The sequence below is a fragment of the Lynx rufus genome, unplaced genomic scaffold, assembly GCF_022079265.1.
Source record: "Lynx rufus isolate CCGP_SWC_20201006 ecotype Redwood Valley unplaced genomic scaffold, mLynRuf1.p SCAF_5, whole genome shotgun sequence".
NCBI classification, from domain to species: Eukaryota; Metazoa; Chordata; class Mammalia; order Carnivora; family Felidae; genus Lynx; species Lynx rufus.
In genome coordinates, this window is record NW_025814867.1 from 120,479,890 (window position 1) to 120,496,615 (window position 16,726).

Below are 16,726 nucleotides of genomic sequence, written 5' to 3' on the forward strand. Positions count from 1 at the left end.
TGACTAGCTTTACTTGCTAACTGATGAACATTTGAGAGGCAGCCTTCCAGAGAAAAGAAATTTATGACCACAATCACAGTCTGGTTCACAGGAAAGCTCAATCACGTAACTAAATTCTAAATTGAGATGTCAACCTGGAGGAAATATTCTGGAAAGGAACACACAGATGGTAGGACTCTTCTAAAGACAGGGTGAGGAATATAGTGCTGAATGTACAATAATCAATCTTTTGGAAGAAAAAAAAAGTACTGGGTGGGACATAAGTGTTTAAAATTGAAGTTTCTGGGAAAAACTTTAACCTGAGACTAAAAAGGGGGAAAGTGCTTGCTTCAGTAGCACACATACTAAAATTGGAACCATACAGAGAAAATAAGCATGGCCTCTGTGCAAGGATGACAAGTGAGAAGGGGGAAAAATGACACCTATATTTTCCATTTCACCAAGTAGGTCTTACACAGTTCATATATTTAAAGAAAGTAACAAATTAAATTATATTATAATACATTTTACAATATATAATAGCCTCAAGGAAAATTAAAATTCCTAGTAACATTTCTAGGAGCAAATTAAATGCAAAAAAATGCAAGAAAACAAAACAAGCATTATTAAACCCTAACTTCAAATACATAATGGTTTAAAAAATACAAAATGTAGCTATAAAAATAAAGTAAACAGAAAAAGGAAAGCTGTAAATTGAAGAGACATTGGACTTCAGTCTGGTTTTTATGCTGGCATTCCCTAATTCCAAATGAAAAAAATACACATACCAAATCAAATTAATTACTGCATAATATATTGTTGGTAATTAGTTATTTGACTTGGTTGTAGGAGATATATTTTGTTAATATCTTTCTTTTGGGTTGCACCACATATTCACATACTCAGCAGCCATAAAATTATATTGACTATTAGCCAAGTTCTCTGTACATTAAAATTCTTTTCATATTTTATTCTCCGCAGAAAATTTAGTAATTGCATTGATATATTAAATAGAGATGTTCATGTAAAGAGCAACGAGATGTCTATTTGAATTTTAACTCTTTGGATTATGGGATATAATAGGAAATTTTGAGATGTTGTAGCTATAAGATACAACTAAGGAAAAATTGGGTATCAAACATGTCATCCAATAATGGACAATAAGTTTATATTAGACATGAACTATATACATAAAAATATACAATGTTAATGCTTTATGAAACTTATCTTCACATTTGCAGTGGATTTTGCTTATAGGCTATACTTCATGACATTAATTTATTCAACAAATACATACTTTGTGCCTTGAATGTGTTTCAAATGGTAGGTGCTGGAGATACAATTGTGACAAACTAGAAATAATGTAAAATTTTATCTTTAGAATTTACAGCCTAAATTTAAACAGTAAAACAAGAAAACACAAATGTATAAAGGAAAGTCCTGATAAGAAGGTGGTGAAATTTCAGCTGAAACCTAAATGAGGAGAAAGACCTAGCCATTTAAAAATTGCCAGAGGACAAAAATGTTGGAGAGAAGTGGCCAGTATTCAAAAAGTATGTTAGCTGATGTAGAAGATTCTAAGCAAGAGGTGGACTACTGAAGGAACTGAAAACAAAAAAGAAAGCAAAACAAAACAAAAACTAGTGAGTCTGGTGCATGAAAAGCAACAGACTAGATGGCCCAATGTAAAGTAGGAAAGAACATCAAGGCCAGATCATGCAGGGCTTTTTATGTCTTAATAAGGAGCTTGCTTTAATCTAACATGCAATGGCAAGCCACTGAAAGAACTGACTCAGCATACATTCTCAGAAGGTACTGTTTTCCTGCTAATTAATAATAATCCCCAAATCAAGGATTTTTAATCTTAGAAAAGATTCACTATAAAAATAGTGTCTATAATCAAGAACCTTATTGAGAAAACATCAATGAATCCATTAACTCCTAGGATAATTTGTAAAGGTAACTAATCTTGGTATTTTTTTTTAAATTTTACATTGTAAATGGAGACCCATCTTTTACTGACTTGAGCTTGTACTAAAACAGAATTGTTATGTACATTTCCATATCCCCCCACTCTTTGAGAGACCATTTATTCCTTACTTCCACTCTAAAATGTCATTGCTTTGGAAAGTTTCTTCTTATTAATAATGGAGAATTTCTGTTTTATTGCTTGCTTTAAAAACTGCAGTAGTGTCTGGGAGAAAGGAAAGTATTTCTGGTAAACTATCTATGGATGTACACATTATTTTTAAAAGTGTTCTTTTTCAAAGATGTATTTCTTTGAATGGATAACAACACAAAGCTTTCAAATAAATAATGAGTTCCCAAAGGACTGAAAAGAGAGGTAATAAAATATTTGAATTTTCCTCTTGTATAAGAGTATCATTTATAAACTTTATAAAACAATTCTTCCTCTGATTAATATAATAGAAACGAGTGCTCTCTGCTCTAGTAACAGAATTTTTATGCCCAAGGAAACCATTAGTATAGAAACCTGATACATGTAGAAAGTTCTGATAGCAGGGGCAGATAAATATATTACTTTTCATTCTCTAATAGGCACAAGACATTGCCTTGGACATAGTGGGCACATAATTTCGAACACATGCACATGTGTTCAAAATGATATCACCTTAATTATGTAAGTATTGATCAGCATGTGGTAACATATAAATCAACTTGGAATATTCCCTAAGGAACAAGCTCTCTTCTGAAAAAAAAATGTAATAACACAGTGGTTAATAGGATGTGTTTTTCACTGTTTGATCATTCCTGAATGCACAAATATTTCATTAATGTTGATTTCACCCATCTTGTCCATGTTTACAGGCTTTGATGTTCAAGTTCTTTGTAGTGCCACATTAGATCTAGGGGAACATTGCCCTATGAGAGCAAGTGGAAACTGCTGTGGGAAAATATTAAAATAAAAATTGATACTTTGTATAGATTTGTACAGATAAGTCAGCTCAGAGAATTATATTTCTGATGAGTCAGAGAAGGAATTAATGCCATCTTCTCATAACTGTATTTGGGGTTACTACTTTTCAAATCTGTTGATAGAAAATTATAATGAATTAGAATGTTTTAAATGGAAATTAAAATTAAACTCAATAAAATTAATTGATATGGAATTAAAAATATCTCAACTGATTCCTTAAATTTATTTATTTTTAAAATTTATTTATTTTTAATATTTATTTATTTTTGAGAGAGAGAGAGACAGTATGTGAGCAGGGAAGGAGCAGAGAGAGAAGGAGATACAGAACCCAAAGCAGGCTCTAGGCTCTGAGCTGTCAGCACAGCTTAGGTGCCCCTGATCCTTAAATTTAAAGAATGGATGTTCTGGAGAGATGGTTGCAAAATGATAACTGAAAAAAAATTATTCATAGCAAAACCAGTGTTCTCTTCACTACAATATTGGAAATAACATGTTAACAGCTGGTTCTTAGTTTTTCCTTTAGTTTCAAGACATCCTAAAAAGTTGATTGTTGATTGGATTATCTTTGCTATTCAAGGAATTCATAGGTTATCTTGGATCCAAAATAAATGAGAACTGGGGAAGTGGCTATGTACTAGACTAAGCACCTATATTTCATTGTTGGGAATATTTATTAAATAATAAATTAGTATTGACTAAATGAAGTTGTACCAGAGAACGGGAACTGATGACATAATCTTGTGAAGGCTGTGTGCCTACGGAGGCATAAAAACTGAATAGATTCCAGAGCTGGAGGCTTCCCTGAGGGGTGGTACTAAATCAACTCAGTCTATTCTTGGATAAGGAGTAACCGTGCACATTCAGAAGCATTTCAGGCAGTCACAAAGCCTCTGCTAGTTCTTGACACCCTTGTTCTATCACTTGTCTTGTGACCTTTGGGTAAATTTGATGTTGGATAAAGCCTGTTGTGTAGCTCATGGATGTTATTGAATCCATGAAACCAAAAATTGAGCTGCCGCTCTAGTAAAGTGGGCACCACAACTATATCAGATTAACAACAAAATACCATTTCTGCCTAGTCTATCTGCTGAGTTAAAGACTCTTCCAATAAGAATAGAGTAGTCACATTATTCATGCTCAAAACTGTTCCTATTTGTCCGGTTTCCCTTCCATATCAGATTGAAATTAAATAGATTGCCATATTTCATGAAGTCCACGTATATAAATAAAACATAAATAGGGGCGCCTGGGTGGCTTGGTCTGTTAAGCCTCCGATTTCAGCTCAGGTCATGATCTCACAGTTCACGCGTTCAGCCCCGCAATGGGCTCTGTGCTGACAGCTCAGGGTCTGGAGCGAGCTACAGATTCTGTCTCCCACTCTTGCTGCCCCTCCTCTGCTCTCTCTCTCTCTCTCTCTCAAAAAAAAATGAATAAACTTAAAAAAATAAAAAATAAATAAAACATAAATATTACAGAATGCATATTATTAATAATAGCTACTACATCTCATTGCTTAGATTTAGATATCTATTGAATGCTGTGTTTTTCAAAATTTGTATTAAGTCCCTGGAAGGTGCAGATTTTTAAAATTTAGAGCATTGAATATGATAAGCCATAGACTCAGGGAAGATTGTAAAAAACCAAAAAGAAAACTGCAAGTATTTGGGGGTATTGGCAGCAACATGGGAATAAATACACATTCTGAATGCAACTATTTTTGAAGTAGCAAATGTATGTATGTATTTGTTAAAAATCAACATCATATTTAATAATAACTCATTAAGTTTGTATATGGGGCTATAATTCCAAATCTCACTACTGAAATTATTGACCAGCTGATCTTAAAGGTACATACAAAGATGACTATGAAAAAAAAAATGTGGTACGTAATTTTTGACAAACTTTTTCTCACCATAACAATAATCAGCTCTTCATATTCAAAGGTCAAATCTCTATAAGTAAATTTCTAAATGCATGGAATCCTTCATTACTCAAAATTATCTAATGAATGATAAAATCCAATAAAATATGCTCTTTGTTACAATCTGAATTTCATTAGTACTAAACTCATAATTTATAATGCTATGATAGTTACTTTAAAATATATAATGCTTAGTTAACGAGGGAATTTGACATGTAATGTGCTTCCTTATTTTTTCTTGATTAAGCTTGTGTAGCCCCAGGGCACAGGAAATATCGACTCATATGGCAGGGTTGATAAGCATCAACTCTCCCTGCTGACTTGGGCCAGCAAGCTGCTCATGAACCCAGCAGATGTTTCTACTATCTGGGCCAATGGAAACCTTATGGACCTTTTTTCCTTCATCTCCTCCCAGGAGCAAATGTTAACACAGCAGAAATTTGGATGCATGCCAAATAGAAAGCAGAAGGTTGGTGAGAAAATAGGGTACACACTTACCCATAAATAGTGGTCATCAGTGGTTTAAATTGAGTATTAAGCCATTTTTAATGGCTTATTTTTGTGTATTTTGCTACTTAATTTAACCATATCCCTATTAACACCTCTGTTTATAACATAACACAACAGCATTTATTTAAGCACATAAATCTAATCCTGGAATGTGCTAGTTGTTTTAAGATATAAACCAGAAAAAAAAGAATCTGCATATAAAAGTAGGACAACTGTTTATTCCTAATATTTGTTATATGAATGGAAAAACTGCCTAATTGTAGACTTGTGTATTACTAAACTTAATTTACAGTTTGTTGATGTCATGTTAAAAAGTAGCAAAAACAGGCTCAGTTTCGATTAAATTCCTAAGAAAAAAATAAAGGGTTAATCTTTATTGCGTATCATTCTCATTTAGTTGAATTTTAAATGTACACTCTCAAGAATGCAATCTGATTAAATTCATGTAGCTGTCCCTCATCTACCCCATCTGCCCACCATCACTCACACTGATCCAGTGAAGTGCCCATCAAGTTGTAAGATTTAGATTTTTATTACCTGTATTCAAATTCTGTATTTTAGAATTCTCTCTTGCCTCTATAATTTTTCTCCTCTAACCAACATATTAATGTAAAGGGAAAAGTTTTAAGAGTTGAAGTATGTTTCTTAGACTCCAAAACTATGTACTTTCCCCATTTATTATAGTATCACAGGATATATTTCCTGTTGAGACTGGGATTAAAAAGTCGGGAAATAAGTTTGAATAGGGGAATAACGTTTCCTAATGTTCACTTATTCTAACTTCTTTGTTGAACACCTACTATGACTAAGGCACATCATATGCAAATAAACTGAAATAGCAAGGAGAATAGGCATACTACATAGTATAATATTTGATAGGAGTTGTTTCAGTAAGGTCAACGTTGACAGTGTCCTGTAACACACTCAGTTGACTCAAAAAGTGGTCCTGAGTGGCTGCTTGACAGAAGAATTGTTTTCATGATTACTATAGAAAGAGCATGTCTGCGTTAAGTAGCTAAGAAATATAGGCAGTATTTTAAAATGCTTCCTGTGCATAGCACTTATGATAGGTGTGATTAGAAAAGACACTCACTCATATAACTATCCGATGCCAAACACTTAATAGTTTTCCCCCTTGTACTCTAATTGTCAGAAACTTAATTTTAAATTCCTTCAAGGATTTTATGGGTATTACTTAGCATTTTAAATGAGAATAGAAATTCTGGTCCAGAAACCTGGCAAACACGGCCATGAGACAGAGGTGCTATGGAGATTTAATTACCTACAAAAGTATTATTTGCAAGCTGTGCAAACAGTCTTTGGTTAAACAAGGAATCAAGATGATGGAGATTTCACATCTAAGTGAAACAAACACAGACACAATTTCTTGTTTTTATAATGAAAAAAGCCTCAACAAACAGACTATATTTCCATTCTCTATATTATCTTTGAGAAAGAAGACTTCAAAAACCTCTCAGAACACTCAGAATTAATTAAATAACATATAAAATCAAAGAATCAATGATAGGCTCATACCTTCTCCATATAAGATAATCGAAATACTGTGTGTTGTGAGATAGTGGAATATAGAACCCAAGGGTGGAGAGAAGCACTTAACATCCATATTCCAAAATGAACAAATCATCCTACTTTTAGTCATTGCTTTAATAATTCTAGCACAATCACATGATAAAAAATGCATATTAAGTTTATAAAGTATTTGATTGCTTCAGTATTACATAATTTGAGGCTTAAAAATAAGAGCAAGATGAAACAAAAAAATAAAAATAACAACAATAATTAAAGACCATTTGTTGAAGGACAGAATGGAAAGAAGACAATTGAGAATAACTTTGGGTTTCCAGATAGATGATGTAATAGAGGATGGTGTCACTAATTAAGATCTAGACACAAAAGGAAAAGTAGTATGTTTGTTAATTTTTGCATTTTAGCAAACCAGCCCAAAACAGTGCCACACATCAACAACCATTTTTGTAGTACACTGTTCTGTGAAGTGGCAATTTGTACTGGGCTTCCCTGGGCAGTTCTTATAATTTTGGCTGTGCTCCCTAGTACACCTATGGTCAATTACCAGTCATCTGCTTTTAGGGGCTCTGCTTCTGGGGATAGGCTATCTGTCATCTGGAATGACAGGTGGTGACTGGGCTTGATTTCATGGCTCCTAGCTCCCAAGAGTACAGCCCAATGAACAAGCACTTTCCAAGCCTCTTCTTGTTTCCAGTCTATTACTGTCCCATTGGCCAAAGCTAGTCACAGGGTCAAGCCCAGAGTTAACGTAGAAGGTGACCACCCAAGGGAATAGATACAGTAAAATGAACAAAATAGCGGCTGTCGGATGTGGAGAATAAAGTAGCTGATTATTGAAGACAGAGTGCTACATGTAAAGGCAGGGGAACGATTAAGAATGAAAGATTTTCACACTGCAAATATTGTAGGAAAACCAAGTTTATAAAGTATCGGACTCATGTCCATGGGGAGTGACCACCAATGCTATAGGGGTTTTGTCATGAAAAGATTAAATGAAAAAAATGAAAAAAAGAAATCAGAATGCAATGTTTTAGAAAGTGAATGACAGGTGATCCAATGACGATTTTAAGTGTAATGAACACTTTTGAAGAACTTGATAATGAGATTGAACAAAAGCTGAAAGAGAATACAGAATTTGAGGCAGACTTTTATTGTTTTCTTGTTTACTTCTTTATATAACTTAGTAGAAATTATGCTGTATAACCTTCATTCTGACTCAGGTGACTTCTATCTGTTCTACAGACACTTATTTCATAAATGTTTGCTTTGATTCACCAGGCAGATTGAGAAGAGTAAGAATAATCAGCACCAGTATTTTCCCTCTTCAGGAAAGGCATCTCAAAACAGGTGCCCTATTTTTAGATCAGTAGTTATTGTGTTGGTCAGCACAGTCCCTTTTGAATAAATCTGTTGGCCTGATGTCCACTCCCTTTTCTTTTTCCAATGGCAACATTAACAAAGCTTAAGTAAAAATAAAAATACAATGTATTTATAAAGGTAAATAAGAGTACACCTCACCTTACATTGCAGATTTCTCTTAAATAATCTTGATCTTCATTTTGAAAGTATTATTCATTTTTTAGTGCTGTGGAAGCCCACAAAATATTTCTTTTTTTCTTTATGCTATGCTGATAAAATGCCACTGGCCCACCTGATATTTCTTAGACTTCACCAGTTCAATCATTGTTAACCTACCTGTTGTATTGTTTACTTCTGTTCTTAAACTAAATAGTTAAGGAAATCTAACAGAAAACATAAGGAAATGTCTAATAATCCTCACAAATGTACATCTGTCTAATTTTTTTACACCCATAGGAAGAACACACTACCTATAGATGCTTAACATATAGAGAATAATAAAAAGATGACCAGTTTGAACAAGGGAGAATTTAGGCATGGTAAGATTATTTCTGTGAGCTGCTCTACAAATATTAAGTCATGTAAAAATAAATTTTATGTTTAAAAGGTAACATTGACTGCAAAAAATATCAAGTAATACCAAAGAATGTAGATTTTTCCTTTGACCAAAAATATGACCCACACAGACCCATGGTCATAAAATACCTAGAATCTCCCTTAAGTATTCTACTCATAATCTTATAAGTGGACAATGGCTTAGAGCAAAATTCCATCTTAGATTTAACCCTGATTAAATCTAATCAAGTCATAAGTCCTCTTGTGCTGAAGGAAAGCATGAGCTATCACGAGCATTTGGCAAGAGGGATTTATTCGTGTACTACATAATGCAAATAAAGTGTTTGAAGAGAGTGCCCTTAGAATGGCATGCAAAGGTTTCTGGTCAGATGGGAAGAGATAGTTAAATGGACAAGTAAAAGTGAACCAAAACAACCTTAGGAGAAAGGGACCTTGAGACTAAGTAAGAAGAGTGACAAATTAGAGAAACAATAGGAGGTGAATGATGTCATTATATATATAAACATATGATATCCATACCCATATCCATTATAATAAAATAATTATTTTTATTTAGAACTATGTATGTATACATATTGATACTGAAATATTTCTCTTTTTTTAAATGTTTACTTATATTTGAGAGAGAGAGAGAGAGAGCATGAGCAGGGGTGGGGAAGAGAGAGAGGGGACAGAGGAACCAAAGCAGGCTCTGTGCTGAGAGCAGTCAGCACTATGTGGGCTCAAACTCACCCAGAACCTCGAGATCATGACCTGAGCTGAAGCTGGTCGCTCAGCCGACTGAGCCACCCAAATGCCCTGATGATGAAATATTTCTATCAACAGGAAATAGAAATGGTACCCTTTCTAAATAATGCTTGTCAATAAGTGCATTTTTAACCACCAAATAATAAAAACACATTAACATTCCCATTGTCATCTTTTCTCCCCCTAACCATTTCCAAAAGTTTTTCTCTTGCTAAAGTTATGCTAGCAAAGTCAGGTCACATCCATGTGGATATCCTAGATCACCTCTCCTTGACTTCATGCAGAAATCAACGAGGATTTTCCTACTGTTTTTGCCAAGTACAAGGTATGCATATGAAAATCAGGTGGATGTAACATTGGTGAGTTCATCCACTTTGATTTTAAAATTTGCTTCCTGAAGACTGATCATCATTTCTGTGTGGTTCTGACTAGTTTCTATTGTTGCTTTAAATCCGGACACTTAAAAAGGTATTCTATATATTGGTTTGCCTATGAGTTCGACCATTTAAGAAAAGGTTCTTACTGAACTGAGTTTATACACTTGTACTGAATAATTTAAATTGTGGGAAAACTCTTTAGAAATTAAATTTTATTTTAAATCAGGAATACTGAAATGAGAAGGGTAAGACACTATAAAGAATAGCAAGAAATATGGGAAGAAGTGAGAGGAGAAGAACCAACCATGAAAACATGAGTTTAAAACACAGAAAATGAGCGCTATGCAACTAGATACATTAGAATGTCACGAGAAGAATGTCATAAGGAATTTATTTATGAAAATGATAATGCTGAAATACAAAATGAAAAATTTGCATAAGTAGATGAAAGTTAGAGAGGAAATATATGCATATTTATGTACACTTTGGAAATATAATAAGCAATGAATTTGAGATGGTTTAAAAGGAAACATGAATAAATAATGTATAACCTGATTTATACTAGAGGAACAAATAAACAGGAATGAATTAAATTGTGATTCAAAGACCATATCAAATCAAGTCATATTATTTAGCAGAACTTTCAGGCACACAAAAGATATATCCTGTTTTTCAAATACTTGGCATATAACAAAAGTTAGATGGGATTCATATTTCTTTTTCAACATGGGTATCTTTGAGTAAACAGCTATAATCAACATGACTGGGAAGTAAAACAATTACCATTGAGGGTTTATTTATGTAAGATATTAGAAATAAAAAAATTTGTTAAGAATGCTTTGCTGCTTATGTGGAAATATTACATTTCTCTGATGCACAAAAATATAGCCCCTTATAAGTAAAGAGCAGAAATAATTTCAAGACATATACTATTGTCATCAACAACATAAATAAAGATAAGTCATACATTTAAAGCTAAATAGCTATGGAATAGCAAGATGGGAATTTCAAGCTAGATCTTATATAATTCTCTATTCAAGTATCCATTCAAAAACAATTTAGTCAGTGTCCACTGTATGCCAAACATTATGAGAAGCATGGAATTTTAAAATGATATTAAAAATAAAAATGATGGGGCGCCTGGGTGGCGCAGTCGGTTAAGCGTCCGACTTCAGCCAGGTCACGATCTCGCGGTCCCTGAGTTCGAGCCCTGCGTCGGGCTCTGGGCTGATGGCTCAGAGCCTGGAGCCTGTTTCCGATTCTGTGTCTCCCTCTCTCTCTGCCCCTCCCCCGTTCATGCTCTGTCTCTCTCTGTCCCAAAAATAAATAAACGTTGAAAAAATAAAAATGATGATTTGAATTCGGTAATGTACATGAATTTGAGGTATCTAAGTTGTGGTATTTAATATAATAAAATTCTCTTTCATATTCTTCTTAAGATGAAAGTCTTTATTTTCAAATCTTAAATTAAGTGCTACCTAGTATTTTATCATAAACAAGTTGAAGATGTATTTTTCCACTGACACATTTAATTTTCTCAATACAGGAAGACTACACCAAATCTAAAATGGAAGATACTTTCCCATTTTAGATTTGCTATTAATTTTAATTAATTAAATAACAACTTATCAATTAAAACTTTATTTTCCTGGGATAACAACAATAAAGGCATAATTATGAACTTACTATGAAAATTTATTATATATTTTCATTATACACAAGAAGGGAATTCATAGATTTTTTAAAAAATGGCTGAAATACAAGCAACTGGCTTGTATATTGATATGTGCATTAAAGTAATTTTCTAGATCAGCGAATACATGTTAGCAATGGTTGCCTGTGCTAAAATTACATTTCTTCTTTTGCTCTAAAAATCCTTTAATAAAAACCTTCTACTTTTTAAATTACTGAATTATTTTAAAGGTAATTTAGTACCTAATAACATGTAGGCATGAATGAATTTATTTGAATAGCAACTGGGTGTTGGAGCATGGTTTTCTCATAAATGAGAGTATAATTCGTTTTGCATGTCATTGAGTAAGTTTATTGTATCAGATTGTATGTAACTGAAATAATGGAAGATCAACCTCTAGTAATCTTGTAATTCACCTAGTGTAGCATCAAATCTATTTTATAGAGTACAATTTGTAGGAATCAAAAATATCTAAGAGCTCAGAATGGAAATCTACATAGACAGAAAATTCCGTTTATAAAATTCCAAATGAAAATGATTATCTTAATAAGGATTTATGAATGGATTTTATCTTTCAGGCTTATAAAGCTGCAGCATAGTCATCACAGTCTGTTGAATGCTATGTAAATATCTTAAACTATGTATTTCTGGCCTGAGTCAGGTACCAGTATATTATTAATTCCTGCATTAAAAGAACCAATGATATCAGTAGTAATGCCATTGTACTAATGCAAGGCAAAAAAGTTTTTAAAGTAGGATAATTTTAGGGGCACCTGGGTGGTTCAAACAGTTAAGTGTTAGACTCTTGATTTCAACTCAGGTCATGACTTCACAGTTCATGGGCTCAAGCCCCACATCAGGCTCTGTGCTGACAGTGCTGAGCCTGCTTGGGATTATCTCTCCGTCTCTCTCTGACCTTCCTCCCGTCCCCACCTCAAAATAAATCAATAAAACGTTAAAGTAGGATAGTTTTTTTTTTCAATGTTTATTTTTGAGAGAGAGAGACAGAGACAGAGCACGAGGGGGGAGGAACAGAGAGAGGTGGACACAGAATCTGAAGCAGGCTCCAGGCTCTGAGCTGTCAGCACAGAGCCCGACACGAGGCTCGAATTCACCAACCATAAGATCATGACCTGAGCTGAAGTCGGACGCTTAACTGACTGAGCCACCCAGGGGCCCCTAAAGTAGGATAGTCTTAAAAGTTTTGCAGAAATGCAAATTCTCTCCTTTTTAAGATTCAAAATAATTGTAAAGCTACAAAATAATTCTGGTAAATGAGCACTTAAAGGTTTAGAGCTTAACTTGTTATTTGACACTTAAGTTCATTAGTCAATCCTTTACATAGGTGCCTCTTTAAGTACATGTCTATTAAACATTCTGTTTATTTCTAAATTTGACTTTGTTTACACCTTATTTTTATATAAGTTCATTAAAATCACATGATGACATTGCTATAGGGAAAGACTTATCTTCATTTTTATGGATGTGTATGTATGTGTGTATATATGTGTGTGTGTGTATATATATATATATATATATACACTATATATATAATATATATATAACTAATATATAATATATATATGTTATATATTAGTAATGTGTGCCATACAATATATATATATTAGTAATGTGTGCCACATGTGTCTATGTATGTGTATTTTCTAGATCCAACTGATTGGTGGTAATTTAGCTACACACACAGAAAAACTGAACGAAAACTTCTTAAATTATTTTTGAATAGTATGAAGATTCATCACCCGGAGCCTGGTGAGCCTACTGGCTATTAAATATAAACTATACAACTTTGCTGCTTTCCCAGTGTTTCAGTGGTCTTCCAAATCTTAAGAATAGTTACCAATGTTATCCAAAGTAACTATATAGCACATGATGTTATGTTTGACTTGAATAAGATGATCTATTAGGAAGGAAGTCTTCATAATCCTCTGGGGAAAAAAAAAAGACTGAAAATGAAGCCTTAAAGAAAACTTCATTTTTTCTAATTCCAGAGCTTTTTTCAGTATTAAGAAAAGTAGTAATCTGTCTGGTTGCATAAGACTAATAAAAATGTTCACAAGGATAATATTTTTGTAACTGAAAGTAATAAAGAATGGGCATTAAATAAAATATACCATGAAATTGTTTTTAAGAATGAAAACTTTCATCTTTACATTAAAATGCATCTTTGTTTATGCTGTTTTTTCATATGGTAACTGTACTACCATATGTAAATGTTTCAGAAAATTTTCCTTTTTAAACTGCTGAAAATGATTGTCTTTCTCTACTAATTGCTTCTTTCTCGCGACAAGAAATTCCACCCTGAATAATGGTGTATAAGATGTCTTTAAGCTATTCGTATTAAACTTAAAACTTCCAATTGCCTATGAGGTCAAATGAATAACATTTCGTCATGTCCATCTAAACTAAGAGACTGTACATTTGTTTGTTGACAGACAATGGCTATCACATTTGTTCTCAGACTCTTTGGTAAATTTTCGGCTAGAGCTAAAATTCACGTCCTTTGGAGAAAGTAAAAGGATGTAGAGGTGGTGTGCCTGCAGTCTGTTAAGTATCCAACTTTGGTTCAGGTTATGATCTCAGGGTTTGCAAGTTTGAACCCCATTTGGGGGCTCTCTGCTGTCAGTACAGAGCCCACTTTGGATCCTCTGTTCCTCTCTCTCTCTGCAACCCCGCACTCTCACATACTCTGTTTCTCAAAAAATAAATAAACATGTTTTTAAAAAAGGATGTAGAGGAGATAGTGGTGTGAGGCTAAAAAATGTAGGCAAAGAATCAAAAAAGTGCAAAAGCTATTTACTAAGTGTAGTCAAAGACAAGTTCCACAAATATAACTTTCAAAGCAAGAAGTATATGCCTCAAAAGGAGCTAGGAGTAATATCTTACCTTTAAAAAGGAAATATCCCCTATCTATTGGATTTAGATAATTTAATTATTACTTAAAAGAAATTATACCATCTCATCAACTCTTAGTCTTTTTCATTCATTAAATACATATTTATGCATATTACTTTATTTACTTTTGACAGAGAGAGAGAGGCAGAGCGTGAGTGGGGGAGGAGCAGAGAGAGAGGGAGACACAGAATTCAAAGCAGGCTCCAGGCTCCGCGCTGACAGCTCAGAGCCCGACGCAGGGCTCGAACTCACAAGTTGTGAGATCATGCCCTGAGCCGAAGTCTTACGCCCAACCAACTGAGCCACCCAGACGCCCCTATCCATATTACTTTAATACTTAGCATAAAAGAAGCACTGATATTACTACTAGGTATCAGCAATGATCAATATTAAAATGGACCCTAAAACTTATGAAACTTTAAGTACAGAAAAATCAAGGACATTAAACCAGTAAGCAACAATCTTCAGTCTTTCCCTAAAAGATATTACACATGATTGATCAAATCTCAGACAAAAATGTGTCTGAAAGCATCACCATTAGATAGGAAAGTGATTCAACTAAGTAAATAGTAATGAATTTATTAATACATATGCATATTTGACCAGTAAAAGACATTTTAAGTGACCCTTTCTCTCATATGAAAAATACAGATTTGGAGATATAGGTGCTTTTGTGGCAAGGGTAAATGGACAAAAAGTATGACAGTGTCAAACTTTTGTGCAAAGACAGCGAAGCTATTCATGAAAATGGTTTCCTCACTTTCCTGTCTGTCCTCACGACTGTATTGCATTGCCCATCTTACTTTTTAGTTAAGAGTGACCATATGGTTAAAAGGCAAAGGACAGAGAGCAGAGGAGAGGGTTTATTTTGCAGGCTTGACCCACTAAAACGTCTCAAACACTCTGCTATGTTCTTCCTCCCTCTGGCTGACTGTGTGACTGTGATAGCAATATAAAAGGTGTTTTTCCCCCCTTAAAGAATATGACAAAACTTTTGCTAGCCTGTTTCTGAAGGAAGAGGGCCATGCCTCAGATCAAGAGTGCTCACTTCAGATCAATAAGTGAACAAGAGAGAGAGAAAAAAAAACCTTTAATATATTTCAACCATCATACAATCTGTGGTCTATTTGCTACAGCAGCTAGCACTAACTAATATATTTACTAAAAAGATTCACCCAGTAAAAGGGACACAGCTTTAGCTGCAAACAAAAGCGAAGATGAAGATTTGGGGTGAAAAAAAGTGAAGAAAACTAGAAATGAAAACAGACCTCAAAGAGAATCGCACTGCTCAACACTAAAGACAGTACTCAGCAGTGGTGAGGGAAAAAACAAAATTTGGCCCCTAGACTAGACCAAGAAGAAAACGAAATATAAATGGATGCTTGTTGATCCTCAGTAGTATTTTCTATTTTGAGATCCACATAAATATTATCTTTCCCTAAACTGAATGTCTTAGTTAATCCCTGGCTGCCAGTACCCTGGACCCTGGGGGTTGGGGGGACGTTAATATTTCCTAGTGATAACTAATTATTCATTAGCACTTTGGAATTCTGTAATGAACTATATGTTTGTTATTAGTCACCACCGCCAAAGGAAGTAAAATTGAGACAAATATCACATGATTTCACTCATATGTGGAACCTGAGAAACACAGCAGATGAACATAGGGGAAAGAAAGGAAAATTAAGATAAAAGCAGAGAGGGAGGCAAACCATAAGAAACTCTTAAATACAGAGAACAAACTGAGGGTTGCTGGGGGGGGTGGGTAAGGGGATGGATTAAATGGGTGATGGGCATTAAGGAGGCCTCTTTTTGGGATGACCACTGGGTGTCATATGTAAGAGATGAATTACTGGGTTCTACTCCTGAAGTCAAGACTACACTGTATGTTAACTAACTTAAATTTAAGTAATTAAAAAAAAGAAATATACAAATGTACTTTGTTTCTGAGAAGCAGTCTATATCTTCATTCAAGGTTTTTATTCAAGAACTTTGGTATTCCATAAATTGTGCTTAGACAAACATACATGCATACAAGTTTAAGACAATGTACACATTGCACATGCATACATTTAAGTAGAGACTTAAGTAAGAAAGAAAAATTTCAGTATTCAAATGCAAAAATATCAAAGCTAAAAGTCACTGAAAAGAGCATAATGATAAAA

At 33.9% G+C, this 16,726-nt stretch overlaps 1 non-coding gene across 1 annotated transcript; it reads left to right on the plus strand.

The window, feature by feature from the left end:
• The first annotated feature begins 320 nt into the window (after window positions 1-320).
• On the plus strand, window positions 321-428 carry LOC124527358 (U6 spliceosomal RNA). The gene has a single exon (XR_006965822.1). It is a non-coding gene; the product is annotated as a U6 spliceosomal RNA (small nuclear RNA).
• Window positions 429-16,726: the final 16,298 nt, after the last annotated feature.